Source organism: Macaca thibetana, chromosome 16 (assembly GCF_024542745.1).
Source record: "Macaca thibetana thibetana isolate TM-01 chromosome 16, ASM2454274v1, whole genome shotgun sequence".
In the NCBI taxonomy this organism is placed as follows: Eukaryota; Metazoa; Chordata; class Mammalia; order Primates; family Cercopithecidae; genus Macaca; species Macaca thibetana.
This window is the reverse complement of record NC_065593.1, coordinates 28,477,843-28,492,365: the sequence shown is the minus strand read 5'-3', so window position 1 is coordinate 28,492,365 and position 14,523 is coordinate 28,477,843.

Here is a 14,523-nt window from a genome sequence, read left to right as displayed (position 1 = left end):
CACCATATTCCACCCACAGGCAGAGCTGTACCTTTGGTGCTCTGGGCTCTCAGGTAAAGGGTCCCTTCCAAGTTCCTGACAAGGGCATCTCTGGAGACAGTATGGCATAGAAAGTCAGTTCCTCACTTAGAATAATGGAACATGACAAATGGAGCATTCTAAATGGAAGAGGCCTTGGTGACTATCCAGTTTAAATTTCATCATTCAGATGGATAACTGAGGTCTAAAGTGGGCACATGATTTGCCAAAAATTACAACTGGAGTTGGGACTAAGAATCCAGGGGTTTCCATGGGAAAGTCCATTCCCCTTGATTCATGTTCTTTCAAACTTATATTAGCAGCAATATCCTATTCTGAAAACAAGCCCTACATGGAAATCCAAAATATAGATAGATGACAGGAGAGCCAGTCTGATTAAGGTAGGGATGGGTGGCCCAGACACCACCTAACTGTTCATCTCCCATATGACAGGCAACCCTGGGGCTCTGCTCTGCAGTGCAGTTTAAAGGCCACTGCCCATGCTCATTTATTCACCAAGAACAGTAGTCCTAATATCACAAATGCTTTGAGCACCTAACATATGCCAGACACTCTACTGAATTTACATGCATGAATTCCTTTAGTCCCTATAACGACCTATGATGTAAGTGCAATCACTATCTCCATTTTACAGAGGATGCCACTGAGGCATGGAGAGGTTATGTTACTTGGTCAAGATCTCACCAAGGTTAGTAAGTGTCAAAGGGATGATCTGAACCTAGGCTGTCTGATTTCAGAGCATGAGCTCTTAGCCACAGTGGTGAAGGAGATGGTTAGTGCCTTGCCTCTGCATAGCTTACATTCAGGTGAAGGTGGACAATCAACTAGTAAGCAGATAAGTGAAATCATTTCTGCTAGCCACGGGTGCTAAGAAGGAAACCACAGTGTGGTGATGGAAAGTGGTGGAGTGAAAAGGAGTAATGTAAGCAAGGTGCTTAGGACTCTGCTGAGGAAACATTTACTCTTGGGTCTGATGGATAAGAAGGGACCAGCCATGGGAGAAGCCCAGGAGACTTCCAGGCAGAGAGAACAGCAGGTGCAAAAATTCTGAGGCAAGGAAGTTTGGGTGTTCTAAGGAGAGCAAGGAGACCACTGTAGCTAGAACAAGTGGGACGGAGAAGAGGAGATGAGGTCAGGGAGGTTGGCCAGAGCCTGAGAATAGGCTTGTTTGGATGTTCTTCTCAGCATGTAGGAAGCCACTGAAGGGTTTTAAGCAAGGGAGGTCCATGATCAGCTCATATTTTCATGTCTTTTGGTGGGAGAGTAGTGGGAGTGACAGGGTCTTGCTTTGTCACCCAGGCTGAGCGCAGTGGTACGATCTCAGCTCACTGCAGCCTCAACTTCCCAGGCTCAGGCAACCCTCTCACCTAAGCCTCCCAAGTAGCTGGGACCACAGGCATATGCCACTAAGCCCAACTAATTTTTTGTATTTTTTAGTAGAGACAAGGTTTCTCTGTGTTGCGCAGGCTGGTCTCCAACTCCTGAGCTCAAAGAGTCCGCCTCAGCCTCCCAAAGTGCTGGAATTACAGGTGTGAGCCACCATGCCTGGCCAGTTTATATTTTTAAAAAATCACTGTACAATGCAGAAAGGATAATCTTTTTAACAAATGGAAATTGAGCAATGGGCAAAAAAAAAAAAAAGAAAAGAAAAAAAAAGAACTTCAATCTAAACCTTATACTTTACAAAAATTAATTCAAAGAGGACCACAGATGTAAATGTAAAAATGTTAAACTTTGAAGCTTACAGGGGAAAAAAATAGGATCAAAGCCCCAGGACTGAGGGCTAGGCAGAGATTTTAGACATACACAAAAGTATCATCGATAAAAGAAAAAGTTTATAAATTGGACTTCATTAAAATTAAAATTAAAAAAAATGTTTGCTCTACAAAAGACCCTGGTTGAAAAGATAAGCTGCAGACTGGGAGAAAATATCTGCAAACCACCGATCAGACAAGGAACTTCTATCTGGAACATATAAAAGCCAGTCTGCCTGGTGTGGGAGAATGCATTGCAAGAGGCCAGATTGGAGGCAAGGAGACCATGCAGGGGAGGGTCCTACAGAAATCTACAAGAGAGCTACCGGTGGCTTGAGCTGGGCCAGAGATGAAGAAATGGGAAGCACTCAAGCTATATCTAATGTGGACTCAAAAAGAATTTCTGACAAACTGGATATAAGTATGAAGGAAAAGGAAGAATCAAGGATGCCTCCTGGGTATTATGTCTTTAAGGCTGGGTCCATGGAAGCCCACTTGCTCTTATGTGGGAGACTGGAAATGAGGAAGGGGAGGTGGGGACAGCAAAGGCTGTCAGCGGTGGGGGAAAGGAGCAGTATTTAAGGGCCACCTTCTCAATTTGTCTCACAGCTGACCTCAGATGCTTTAATTCTGTGTTGAGCAGGGCTGACCCCTGTATTCTCTCTGTGTCCTTGAAAGCCTTTGCATCATGATTTTCACGACTATCATGTCCACATGCATTACTATCACTAAAACATTCATGGCAAGGATCCACTTTTGGTTAATGGGCTTGACGGAAGTGGCTGTTCACCCTGCCTCACCCCTCCATGCCTGCCTCCAATCCCACCCACTCCATCATCCTGCACTGTCTCCAGCATCTCTCAAGACCAACGTTAGAGACAATATTGATCTTCGTGTTCTAGAAAGCATTTCCAAGAAATGCACATACAGACCCCTGAGCGAAACAAAAAGACACATAGCTAGCCACTCAGAAATGCTGTGGAGAGGAGCCTTGGGCCCCTTAGCACGGTCCAGCAGCCGCAGGGGCAAAGCTTTGGTCATTTCTAACAGGAAAGCAGCAGGCAGTGAAGATTAAACTGCGTGGCTGTTAGCAAACACTAAACGCAGGCACTTTGGGAAGCAGGGCTGGGAGAAAGGTTTAGGATAAGGAAACCGCCCCCACTCTGCTCCACACCAGCCCAGTGATGGTGACCCTCTCTATGCCTTGAGTTTCCTTTTAGGATAGGATTCATCATCATGCCTCTGCATGCTCATTACCCCCCATCCTCACATGCCCTGAGCCAGGCCCTGTGCCTTGCTCTTCACACACATTAACTTATCACATCCGTTTTATGGATGAGAGAACTGAGGCTCAGAGCAGCTAAATAACTTGGCCTGGGTCACATGGCTGATAAGGAGGAGAGCCCTAGAGTCAAATCCAGGCTGCGTGGCACCAAAGCACTTCACTGTTAAGTCAATGACCACCCTGAGCAGATCAGCTCTTGGTCCCGGAAAGGCCCTCCCGCCTGCCCTGCTCAGAGTCCTCCTCTCCCCGGGAACAGAGCCTGAGCTGATCCCTGGCACCTGGGCTCTGGCGACAGTGCCTGCCACACACCTCCTGACTCCTGAGAGTTTGCAACTGCTGCATTTTCCCACCGTTGGACTGCACCTACTTGGGATTAGTTGGGATTCTAGGATGTTAAGTAACTCATCCAAGAAATTGACTGGGTAGGGATTCAAACTCAGGTCTCTTTGACTGTAAAACTTGTGTGTTTTTCCAACGACCTAAAGTTTCTCTTCTATATTATTATACCTGGAGTAGGTGTAGTGTGTACTTTACACTGTTTCCCCAAGAAGGGGATGGGTTTGCACTGGGCTTTTTGACTACTTGCTCTTGCTTGTGGACTGGGGAACATTGTGGCCACAATGGGGTGGGCGTTGGTGGTTCAAGATGTTCAGAAGGATGGAGTGCATTTCCTCAGCCCACCTTGTGGTCTGCCACCCAGGGGAGGCAGCATAGCCTGGCAGTTAAGACCATAGGATTACAGGCAGTTGATGATGCCTGTAATCCCAGCACTTTGGGAAGCCAAGGCAGGCGGATCACTTGAGGTCAGGAGTTCGAGACCAGCCTGGGCAACATAGCAAAACCCCGTCTCTACTAAAAATACAAAAATGAGCCGGGCATGGTGGCGGGTGCCTGTGGTCCCAGCTACTCAGAAAGCTGAGGCAGGAGAATAGCTTGAGCCTTGAAGGTGGAAGTTGGAGTGAGCTAAGATCACGCCACTGCACTCAAGCCTGGGCAACACAGTAAGACTCTGTCGCAAACAAAACAAACAAGCAAAAAATAGCTTCTGTAGCCAGACCTTGGTCTAAATGCCAGTTCTGTCACCCACTAAGTATAGGACAAGGTCCAATTCACTCACTCTCTAGATTTCAGTTTCATCATCCATAAAACTAAGATATCAAGAGTCCCTGCCACATAGGGTTGTGTGAAGATTAAATGAGTTGGAATATTCAGGCTTTTGAGTGGTGCTTGGCATGCAGTAAATATCCAGTGAACTTTAGTTGTTGCTGCTGCTGTTTTGCTGTTATTATCATCATCCCACTAACACCCCTTTGCTGGATAATCCATCATTCCTCCCCCTCACTTCAGGATATATAACTTTCTGCATCTACTATTTCTCCCACACTTTCCCCCCAGCCCCCAGCCCAGGGATCCCAGAGAGAAGCTAAGTTGTCTTAGGCTTGTCTGCCAGGAAAGCTGAAACTTCTGAGAGTACTAGGTTATTCATTCTGAACATGGGACAAAAGCCCTAGCTGGCTTTGTATCTAACTGAACTGATTAAGCTGAACGTTAGCTAGGGATAAAGCTTCTTACCGAATAACTAGACTTTTGCTGAGCCAGGATGATAAATTCATTCTTAATGCATTGATAATAAAACAGATTTTTTTTTCTTGTGTGAGTTCCCAGGGGCTTGAGAGCTTGAGATAAATCTGTGTTGAACACCGCCATCTGGAGGGCAGTTGAAGAACTGCGCCCCAGGCAGAGGTAATCATTTTTTTTAAGGAATTACAGAATTTAACAGAAACCCTAAGAGATTCAAAGCAGACACCCTGGGAAGCCAAATGTGTTTACAAAATGACTGCCAGTAGTTACTTATTACCCTGGAATGGAATCCTTCTGATTGCATGGGCATCCTGCGTGGCTTATTCTTCTATTAAAAGTGGTCTGGGCTTCTATGACATATTTGACTAAATGAAACAGACTTTTTTGAGCACCTACTATGTGCCAAGCACCACACTAGCACTGTAAGGTATAGAGACATGAGTAAGGCCCTGCACTTAAGATGCCAGGAGGGGGATGAGCAAAATAAGGACAAGATGACTTAAACATAGCATAAGTTAGAATACCCTAGGCATCCTGCCCCGATTGCTACCCAATAGGGGCCAGTTTGGTGAGATTCAGAGGAAGGGAAGAAGAGAGACTAACATTTCATGAGTATCCGCTATTTAGTCTAGACATTATCTCACTTAATGTGCGTCCATACCCTGTGCGTTTAGTTACTGTTTCCCATCTTATTTGGGAGAGGACGTCGAGGCTCAGAGGGGTTGAGTCACTTGCCCAATGCTACCCAGTAGAGAGGTGAAGAAGTCAGAATTCCCGTCTGACTCTGAAACTCCTTTTATGATATCAGGCTGCCTGTTGAGGGAGGAGAATAAATTTATGGGGAAATAAGCTCTTGAATTATCTCAGTGGTGACAAGTGTTTATCCCCAGGAGGTGAATTTGATTTTCAGAAATAGTCAAAAATCTTTCTGGGCCAAATCATCCAACGGATAATGGGATTTGAGGGATTTTTTAAAGGTATGATTGTAAGATATAATTTTTTTTTTTTTTTTTTTTTTAGTTGATAAACCAGCTAATAGGTATTTCTCAAAGACTGGTAAGCAAGCAAGGGCAGGGGATGAGGTGTGGCTGGTACAGGCACGACTTTGACAAGGACTGTGTTCTTTTGGATGCATTGGTTCCAGTGTGTTCAGCATCCGTATTTTTCTCTTTTGCACTCATGATTCTAGTTTTGAAGCCAGAGCTTTTCTCATAAGTGCTCATGGAGGATCTCCAAACTCTTTTCAATTCCCCCTAAGATGTCAGACAGGAGCAACTCACCTCCATTTTAGAAATGAGGAGATGGGCTTGAGACGAGTGCATCCCCTCACGAGGTAGCTCAGTGAGTCAGCAGTGATACCAAGGGGACATTGAGGACACACAGCCTCCTCCTATTTCCCAGGGGAAGGCCCACGGAGTAAGGTCATTGATAATGCTATCCTGGGAAGGGCCACATTGACACAAAGCCCATCGTGGAAATAAGAGTCAGCAGGGCTGATCTGAATCAGTGTAGGGCAACGGGAAGTCAAGAGGTAATCACTGAAGGCTTCCTGCAAGACGTGTCGTCAAGGTCCACTTTGAGGAAGGAGAGAAGCACTTGGTGCCACCCCGTTGTCTTGTTACGATAATCACCTCACATCTGCTACCTGGGAGGACTTTCAATAACATCACAAAGGACATTATGCAGCAAGTAATCTTTTTTCCAGCTTGTACTTAATCGGTACATTCATTTTCTAGTCAAAGGTGGGAGGCCAGGAAGCATCCCTCCAGTTGCCGCACAGCAGGCTGAATTCAGATGTCCAAATGGCCATTTGTAAAACCTCTCTGTGCACTAGAACCAGGTTCCCACATGACTCTTGCTTGAACTCAGGCTGCAGCCCAGTTGTTCAAACAGATGTGTCATGGTGGGTTGGTGGGCTGGGAGGGAGGTGGGGACTTTCCTTGGCAGCCACATTTCCAGGGCCTGTATCAAATCAGTCATCCTAAGTCCCAGAGGAAGTCCCTACAACTTTACACCAGAATCCCAAGATACTGCTGGCTGCCTTCATCAATACCCATCATGAGGAACCAATTAAATTATTATGTGATGAGAGCTGGTGATAATGGTTTTGGAAGCCATTATGGCTTATACACATGCTCTTTCTCCTCATTCATTCATTCATTTAATGATTCAGGCAGATGGGAGGCAGACAAAAGCCCAAAGGAGCAGAAGTGCCATTCATTCTGAGAGGCTCAGGGAATTCAGGAATTACAGGATAGAAAATGAATAGGTGGTAGAGACAGTGACCCTAAGGGGATCAATGGGCACCAGCTCACATGGTCTATGGATGCCACGCCCAAGAGGCAGACATTGACTTAATGGTAATGGGAAGCCATCGCTGGGCTCTGACGGGGAGACACATGGTCACAGAGTGCTCAGGACAGATGGAACGAGGTTGGAGATGGTAGGTCACCGGGTGAAAGATGTAAGGGCCACGCCAAGCCAGTGACAGTGGCCTTTGTTATTATCATTATTTATAAAAATGGCGTTCCCGTGCTCAGGCCTCTGAGTCCAGATCAGGACCTCCTCAGCACCACACTGGATCCTCCAGCCTCTGCATGTTTGCTTGTCCCTGCTTCCCTCCTTTGGCCTCAGTTCACAGAGGGCCAGGTGTGGGTGACAGTGGGGAGTTCCGGGCCCAAGGCCAGCAGCCCTATAGCAGTTACCTATCTGAATTTCAAATTTAACTGTGCATCCTGCATTTTATCTGGCAACCTTACCATCTAGTCTGTTCGGACTGCTGAAACAGAGTACCACAGACTGGCGGCTTATAAACAACCAATCATTCCAGAGGCTGGAAACCAAGACCAAGGTGCCAGCAGAGGTGGTGTCTGGTGAAAGCCTGCTTCCTGGTTCATAGGCTGCCATCTTTTCGCTGTAACCTTACATGGCAGAAGGGATGAAGAAGTTCCCGGGGTCTCTTCTATAAGGGGCTATCCCAATTATGAGGGTTTCACCCTCAGGGCTTAATCACCTCCCAAAGGCCCCACCACCTAATACCAATAACCTTCAGGGTTAGGATTTCAACATATGAATTTAGGCAGGGACACAGACATTCCCTTTTTTTTTTTTTTTTTTTTTTGAGACAGAGTCTTGCTCTGTCACCTAGGCTGGAGTGCAGTGGCATGATCTTGAGTCACTGCAACCTCTACCTCCCTGGTTCAAGCCATTCTCTTGCCTCAGCCTCCCAAGTAACTGGAACTACAGGTATATGCCACATACCCGGCTCATTTTTATACTTTTAGTAGAGACGGGGTTTCGTCATGCCGATCAAGCTGGTCTGAAACTCCTGACCTCAAGTGATCCACCTGCCTTGGCCTCCCAAAGTGCTGGAATTAGAGGTGTGAGCCACTGCGTCCATCCTGACATTCAGTCTATAACACCAACCCTATAGGAATCACTGAAAGTCAGAGCCCCAAGGAGAGCACAGAGAGTGGAGGAGCTGAGCTTGCATGAGACTCACTGTCAGGAGGAGCTGGACAAAGAATTGCAGCATCATACAGATTCAGTTCCCTCTGCCAGGGACACTTTCTCACCACACAAATATATCACAAACATGCACACGTGCTCACACAGCACATACACATGCACATGCCTCACCACACACAGATGCACACTACGGGACCCTGCCAAAGATACCTGCTTAACTCCCACACATATTTTAGATCTCAGCTCAAACTTTATCCTTTCATTCATGTCGCACCTACAGATCTCCTGTTATTTGCTCACATACTCTTCATTCACAGAATTCCTCCAGCTGTCAAGAAATACTTCACGTTAATAAGCTTTAATATCTTACCACTCATACTCCCAGAATGTCAGCGCATGAAGGCAGATGCTGAGTCCCGGTGTCCTGCTGCATCCTCTGTGCCTGGGAGTCAGAATGTGGGTTCCACTCTCGTTTTGTAGTGAACTTGCCATGCAACTTTAAACAGCTCTTTTTGTCTCACTGGAACTCTGTTTCCCAATTTGTAGTGTGAGGAGGCTGCAGCGGCCTCCCAGCCAGCTCTGACAATCATGGAGTCTCACTTGGCAAACAAAGCTCACCTTCCCCACTATTTAGAACTCTCCATGTTATCCCTCTGCTGTCTCATCCAAGGCTGGATGGGATGGCTTCCAAGCCTTGCACATTATACCCAGGTCACTCCATGGCTTTCTGAGCACCGCTCTTCAGGATATGTCTCTTTTGGATACTCTGTCTTCCTGGATTAAACTACTAGGGACTATTGTGTTGGTCTGGGTTCACTCACACCAAATATCTGCTAAGGATCCCTAATGAACCAGGGACTGTATAGTCATTGAAAACTTCATCATTGTACCCAAAAAGAAGTAAATTTGCTGAATTATCAGATGGCTGATTTGGCTGGAAGGGACTAGAAAGATATTCAGTCCAGGGATGGTACATGTCACAGACACTGCTGCTTTCCTGCACAATTTTCAGACTCCATTTCTTTACTAGCAGAATTCTAGTCTTTCTGAGTGGCAGAAATGAGCCCAATTAAAATGTGTACGTCTCCAAACTCCCATTTAACAAAGTGTTGCTATGTCATACAATTTTGGCCAATGGGACATAAAAGAAGTTTGCTAGGAATTTCTGGAAAATGTTTTGCTTTCCAGATACAGATATGTTCCTTTCCCCCTTTCTCCTTCCTTGTTTTTTCTCTTGCTTAAAAATAGAGATGGCAGGCTGAGGTGGAGCAGCCATCTTGAAACGAGCCATGGTGACAACCACAACAGTCACAGCACTTCAGTGAACCATTCCAGCCATCCATATCTATGCCCAAGACAGACATCACAAATCAATCACAGCACTCTTTCCTAATGAGCCTAGACATGACCTCAGACCCTCATCCAACCCAGAGCTCCAAGCAGCTGCTACCAATTGATCAAAGCTGGCCTTTGGGTGAAATCCATTAGCCATATCTGACCTCACCCAAATTTCCTTGACCCATCATTTTGAATAAAAATGAGGCATGAGAGAAAAGAGATTCTGCAATAACAAATTAATGTCACCGTCAGAGTTGGGAGCAGATTTCCTAACTCCTGATGCAGGGGAAGAAATATGAGTTTGGGAGCCAGAGAGCCTACCTTTTTCATCTTACCCATGCCACTTACTGTCTGGATGACATTTAAAATGTCAGTCACTTTACCTGTCTGAGCTTTAGTTTTTAAAACTGTGATATGAAGATAATGCCGCATACTTCCCAGGAAGGTTGTGAAGACTAAACCTATGGGTCAGACATGGTAGCTCAAGACTGTATATCCCAACACTTTGGGAGGCTGAGTCAGGAGGATTGCTTGAGCCCAGGAGTTGAAACCCAGCCTGGGCAACATAGCAAAACCTTGTCTCTACAAATAAAAAATAAAAAATTTAAATTAGCTAGGTATGCTAGCACATGCCTGTAGTCTCAGCTACTTGGGAGGCTGAGGTGGGAGGATAACTTGAGCCCAGGAGTTGCAGGCTGCAGTGAGTCATGATTGTACCATTGCACTCCAGCCTGAGTGACCGAGTGAGACTCTGTCTCAAAAAAAAAAGAGAGAGACTAAACTATGGAAGAGGAATTAAACTTAAAAGGCATTCAGTGCATCTTGGTGAATCTCTTCTCTTTTTCCTTCCCCTTCTCGGTCTCGTACAATTCCACAGAGAGAAAATGACCAGAATTAGAGAAGTAGAACTGGGATAATGAAAATAGAGATTGGTCTGATTTTCTCAAAATGAATTACATCCACTCCCAACCTGCCCCACTACATATGGATCTGCAACTTCGCCAAAAACTAGAATGAGCTAATTCCCTGCTCAGCTGGGCAGCAGGCTCCCTGCCTTTGGGGGTTTTAATGGCAAGCTGGGGTGTGAAAAGTTATTAGTTAGGAAAGAAACAGCTCTTCCCTTATTGCAAGTACTTTCCTTGTGACCATCCCGTCCTCTAGAGTGTAGCCCATTACAAAGGGAGTTCATTGTATGATTTAAAAAAAAAAAAAAAAAGTAGTTAAATTCCCAGTATCATTTTCTCAAAGATTTTCAATCCCTATCAGTTTAAACTTATTACACACAAAGTTTTAAAAGTTATTTAACAAAAAGCATCATCTGGTATAATGTGTCAGGAGTTTGAACCATTCACTGCATTTAAGCCAGATGGCCGTGAATATGTGACTTATGTGTACCCTCTTCATCTGAAGTAGGCACAAATAACAGTTGTTTCCACTTATTAAGCACTCGCTGTGTGCCAGGTACCACGCTAAACACTTTTCCATGCCTTATAGCTTTTAATCCACCTCCATGCTTGGCCAACAACCTCATTCATTGGGAAGTATCCAGTTTTCAAATGAAGAACAGGTTATATAATTTCAACAAGACCACACAGCCAGTAAGTGGCCAAGCTGGGATTTGAATTTCGGCCTCACTGATATGAAGCCCAAGGCTCCCAGCTTTCCCCAAGAGACAGGTTTTAGGATTGAGTGTGATAAAGAGTCAAGTGCCTGATGCATATCCAGAGCCCAGGAAACAGTAGTTCCCTTTCTTCCTCATCTGAAGTGGTGTGGTATAGTACACATACAGTATAGGATATAGTGTATCTTTGTATACCACATATGTATACATAGGTATATGTACTACATACATAATACATAGTATATATATTGTGGGACCAAGGTCCCTGGCCCCGTACAGGTTTGCTGAGAACAGACATAAAGCAGATTGGTGAAGGGGAGAAAAGACATACAAATTTATTTAATGCGTATATGCAGGAACCTTCAGAATGAAGACCCAAACATTACAGGGGAGATTGTCCATCTTTATACTTAAGTTCAACAAAATATGGGCAGCTGTGTAGAAATATGATTGGACAAAAAGGGTATGGCCTAATGCTAATAGACTGCTTGGGAAACCCCAGCAAGGCCGGCCTGTCTAGATTCTTCTCAGCCTCTCTGAGCATTCATTCCTTCCCTGCGGATGTGGGACAGGACCCTCTCTGGAATGAGGGTCTTATGACCCACAGTCAAACAAGGCAGTTAGATCATTTCTTTATGGCCTATTTTTACATAGAATATGTTTAGGTTTTACAGCTGGCTTTCAGGAAAAGGGATTCTCCTTGGGAAAGAGGGATTCTAGTGTCTATGGATGGCCTCAGGGGAAAATGGGACTGACAGGCAGGAAGTTAGGAGAAAACCAGAGACAAACTTCTGCTTCTGAGGCTACTGCTTCATTTTGGGTATTCTTTTCTGAGTCCCAACAATCTACATACTACATACTATATATATAGTCTACATTTAGTATATAGTATAGTATTCATGAATGCATAAAAGTGATCTCCATCCCAACAGAAAAACAAGATAACTGTTTGAGTGATGGAAATCCAATTACCATGATTTGATCCCTACATATTTGATCTTTTGCATGTATCAAAAGATCACACATAGCCCAGAAATATGTACAATCGTTATGCATCAATTTAAAAAATGAACACCACCACAACACAAGCGATCTCTAATGCCGATCTGACCAACAGCTCCCCAGGAACTTTTGCTGGGTTTTGCAGTGAGATAGAAAAAAAGCTCTGCAGGCCTGTGCCAGAAACTCCAACAAGCTCAGTCCTCAGGCAAAACCAGAGTCCTGGCATCTTGAAAAAAAAACACTAATGTAAGTTCTATGGGGCCTCAGCTCAGATTCAATTTCTACCCACAGGCACAGGCTTAAAAACAGCAATGCAAAGGAAGAGGAGGAGATGGAAACAAGACATGTTATGTAGATGTAGAGTCAGAAAGAAAATTCAGGCTGACAGCAGAGTCTGCGCACACAGAATGCAGGGCAATGGAACAGAAGGTGCCCAAATGTGCCACACAGATCAGATTAGGGTTGCACTCAGACTCTGACACTTACTGTGCAACCTGGGACTAATTATTTTGATCTCTCTGGGCCTCAGTCTCCATACCTGCCATTTGAGGAATGGTGATAATTTTCCCATTCTCAGCACATTCACCCAGAACACACCAGAATGAGCTAAGGGGTTGTTGCCATTGTAAATACTTGTACCACAATTGCCATAGTAAGTTACTATGTAGTTTTATTCTTACCCTGGCTCCCAGAATCACTTGAGGGCAGGGCTCTTGGTTCAGTCCCTGTCACATAGTGAACAATAAATGTGATCAGTCCCCCAGTCCCCACTGGCCCCTTTAGCAGTAGTGGTCCTGGGTATCTTTCTTGCTGATAGCCCGTTGACCATAGGCAGACAAATAATACCTAGACAATGAATGTTCCTTTGTGCTAGAAGGTGCTATTCCAGCCAGCCAGGTGGGTTCAGGGTCTTGTCAGAGACCTCATAATGAGTCTGTCTTCTGGAAGACAAGTTCTGCTACAGTCCCACGGGGGAAATTGAAAAACCAGCCCTGCAGGTTTCAATCTGAAAAGCATTAATGCTATAAAGTATTTCAATTCTAACCAAGGAAAGCGATAAAGCTGTGAGTACCCAGCTGATGTGGGGATAGGGAATTGCTGTCTCCATGGGCTTGATTGCAGAGAATTGGTTCCTGTTCAAAAGGCAGCTGGCTACAAGGGTGAGAGGCAGATTTACAACCTGGAAAATGTAGTGGGGTGCCTGGGAAAGAAATTAGCATCATCAAACAGCGGTAAGAGCTGGCAGAGAGTGAACTTCTTCATGCCCAGAACCAGGGCCTGTGCCTTACTGTCAAATACAGTCGTGGCAAAAACAACAACAAAAACAACAACAACAAGAAGCCTATGTTGAGCCTGTATTTTGTGCCAGACACTGTCTAGGTGCTGTACAAATGCATTCCTCCATTAAATGTTTACACCAACCATATGAGGCCAGCTTTCATTTTACAGAGGAAGACACTTGGGGTCAGGGAGGTGAATAGTTATTCTGCAGGGCTGGAACTGTGTCGCGCCCAACTCCAAAGGCTTGCTCTGAATTATTTACAAATAAAGCATCCATCACACTGTATTCGGGTGGAGAAACAGCAGTTAAGCCTAGGGATCAGGGCAACTTCTCTTCGCTTCCACACTCCACCACAGAGCTGGGTGAGATGAAGAATGATACAAGCAGTTGGATTTGTGGGGAATCATTTAAAGAGTCCTAGCAAATCAGTTGTTCCATTTCCTAAACTCCTACCTAGGGCCTCCTGTCTTTCAGGGACCTCGGTGGTCATTCAGCTTTCTATGAACTGAATGTTTGTGTCCCCCAAGTTGAAACCCAATCCCCAACATGATGGTACTGGGAGATGACTAGGTCATGAGGATGGAACCCTTCTGATGGGATTAGTGTCCTCATAAGGGAGGACGAGCCATGGGCTCTCTCCCTCTGCTCTTCACCATGTGAGGACACAGTGAAAAGACAGCCATCCAAACACCAGGAAGTGAGCCTTTAACTAGACACCAGGTCTGCCAGCACATTGACCTTGGACTTCCCAGACACCAGAACTGTGGGAAATAAAAGTTTGCTGTTTCAGAGTGGATCATCTCTTCCTCCAGACTCAAGCTTCTTTAATCAGGGAAAATCCATAAATTCCTGATTTCCCTGTGGATAGGCTAAGGTAACACATGAATTTCTGAATTTACGCAAATATCTGTGTTGGGAGTGAGGATAAGTGTTCATAAATAAAGGTGTTCTGCCTTCAGAAAGGAAGAACAACTACTGTCATTTATCTCTGGGTCCTCTGTGCCCACTGCTGGGCTTGGTACAGTAAATTTTGATGCAGGACTTTTGTCGGCCCCTTTGCTGGACTTCCAGCATGGGGCACTCCATCTACAAGGCCTGCCATGCTCAGGCCCTTGCGTGAAGGAGCATGTGAGTGAGTGAGTGCGAGATCTGG